The sequence below is a fragment of the Pteropus vampyrus genome, unplaced genomic scaffold, assembly GCF_000151845.1.
Source record: "Pteropus vampyrus isolate Shadow unplaced genomic scaffold, Pvam_2.0 Scaffold420, whole genome shotgun sequence".
NCBI classification, from domain to species: Eukaryota; Metazoa; Chordata; class Mammalia; order Chiroptera; family Pteropodidae; genus Pteropus; species Pteropus vampyrus.
The window spans coordinates 488,229-490,709 of NW_011889201.1; positions in this window are offsets into that span (position 1 = coordinate 488,229).

A 2,481-nucleotide genomic window follows, 5' to 3' on the forward strand; every position below is an offset into this window, starting at 1 on the left:
AATTCTCACTTTGTGTTACACCTTGTAGAAATTCTGGCCTATGAAGTCTCAACTTCAATGAGAGACCATACTAGGGCCTCACAATCTTTGTAGTGCAAAACTTTGTATGCTTTCATAGAATTATTTTAAAGAGTTTCCGTGACATATGATTACAAGTTTCTTAAAAAACATTTGAAAGGTGCTAACTTTGGTAACAGGTTAAAAAACAATAACGAAAAAGAACTGTGCACTAAAAAAGGGAGTATTATCCTTCAATAAAAATAATAACTGAGAGGAGAGGTGACAAATGGAAAAGTTTGGTTTTCCTTTGATGGTAGTGAGTTAGTAAGTACAGTTCTAAGTTTTCTATACAAACTTCACTTTGTTCTCTTGGCTATGTAGTTTAGGTAGTAATTTTTAAAAATTGAGTTGGTATATGCAAAAATACATTTTTTGAAAAGTTGGTTGTATGCTTTTTAACTTGGGTAAAAATGGATGATTGACCCATTAAGTTTTCACCACTTACTAAAAAGGGTGTATTGAACATTATGTGAAAAGAACATTTAGCAAGATTGCTGAAGTACCTGTATCTTTACTCATAATTTCACTTGCTGAAGTCTAATTTTTTTCCCCAAAAATTCTAAGAATTTTTTCTTGAACACAGACTAAACTGAACCAGAAATAATACTTCTATGACCAAGTATGGTAATTAGTACAGCAAAATGCCATACATTTATGGGACAAGTTAGCCCTGGGGTAAAGTTACACACAATGTTCAATTGTAAGCTCTGGCTGAGTAAATAACTACAAAAGGAACATTTTTTTCCCCAAACATTTAGTAGGTTGGCATGGTCAAGTTTAGTCAGGTAAACACGTTTCAATAAGTTGTTTATTTGCAATGTTGAATTCATTTACAATACTTGGTGGGTTTTTCAAGGCCAGGCTCCATTGGCATCACCGTATGGCTAGCACTAGCACCCTGCCTAAATATCCATGATGAACACTCCATACTATTTGCTGAATCAATACAGTGAAATTCCATGAGTCCATTCCTGATTACAATCAGTTCTGCATGCCATAATTTTTCTTCATGCTCTAAAATTTTATTGATTTACATACTTTTTTGGTACTACCTTAAAATTCATGCAAACAGAACTTTCCAATACGTAAAATGAAAACACACGTACTGTCAGTGCTATTTTACCAGTTGAAGAGTCTTTACCCATTTTAGGATGTGGGCTATATAAAAATCTGCTTGTAATAAAAACTGAAGACAATTGTGACAAAAATAAGGATATAATATTAAAATAAATCAAATGATATACAGTACTGTCATTCTGATACAGAATTTTTACACAGCAATATTGATACAGGTACAAATGGCAGGATGTCAAGCAATCCATTACAATAGACTTTTTGGTTACAAATAAAGTTTAAATTATAACTCAATACCAATTTAAAAATGGTAACTTGTGTTATGCCAGATTAAAATCAACACTTCCTTTTCAAGTGACATTTTCTGCAACATCTCTAACTATGAGGCTTTAAAAAAATTAACTTACAAAAAGAAAGAGAAATAAATATAATATTGTATTGGAAAGCCTTTAAAAAAAAAACTCTCAAATTTGCAAATCTGGACTAAATTTTGACTGAAGTCCACTTGCATAGACAAGTTCAGTGAAAGTTTAGCAGCAACCCAACCTCTACTCTTTATAAGAGAAGTCTGAAGTGTCTAGTTCAACTACACACTCTTTTCACTGTTTAAGTATCAGGCAAAAAGCTTGATTCTCATCAGTGATTCTATCAGCAAGCTAAAGGATATGGACAAACCACTCCCCCTCACCACCATACACACACTTTAAAATGTCAGGGGAGTAGAGAGAGAAATGGCAAAGAATAAAGTGAGGTCCTTAAAATTCTTCAAGGAAAGAAACTAATGGTGAATAAAAATATGTGTGTGGTGGGGCAGGGATGGGAGGAGGAGAATTTTTTAAAAAGTTTCTGTAACAAAATATCAAATTCTTATTCTCATTTTTGTGAAAATGGGCGAGTTATTGGCATAAAAAGGCAAACCAAATCAAAACACAAACAAGGAAATGAGAACCAGTTCCACAATGCCTTGTATGTTACATTTTTTTTTTACCTCAAATTAAAATCTTCTTTCAATAAAGAGAGGTCATTTGAAAATCAAAGACAGAAATGTTGCTTAGAAAGTTGAGGAAGCAACAGCATTTCTTTCTGGCATATTCTTTGTTTGGCACAATCACAAGTAAATAGACTTTACAGACATCATGTGGCTCTTCACATTTAAAATTTCTACTCTAAAGTGATTACTTTCGGGCTAAACAAACAAATCGGTTGAACGAAGCCCGTAAACAGGCTAAGCCTGGCATACATGGACACGTGTGATGCATTCTCCGCCCCAAAAATGGAACCTAAAATAAAAAAGAAAAACCAAGTCAGAACAGGAAATGCAAAGAACAACAACAACAACAACAACAA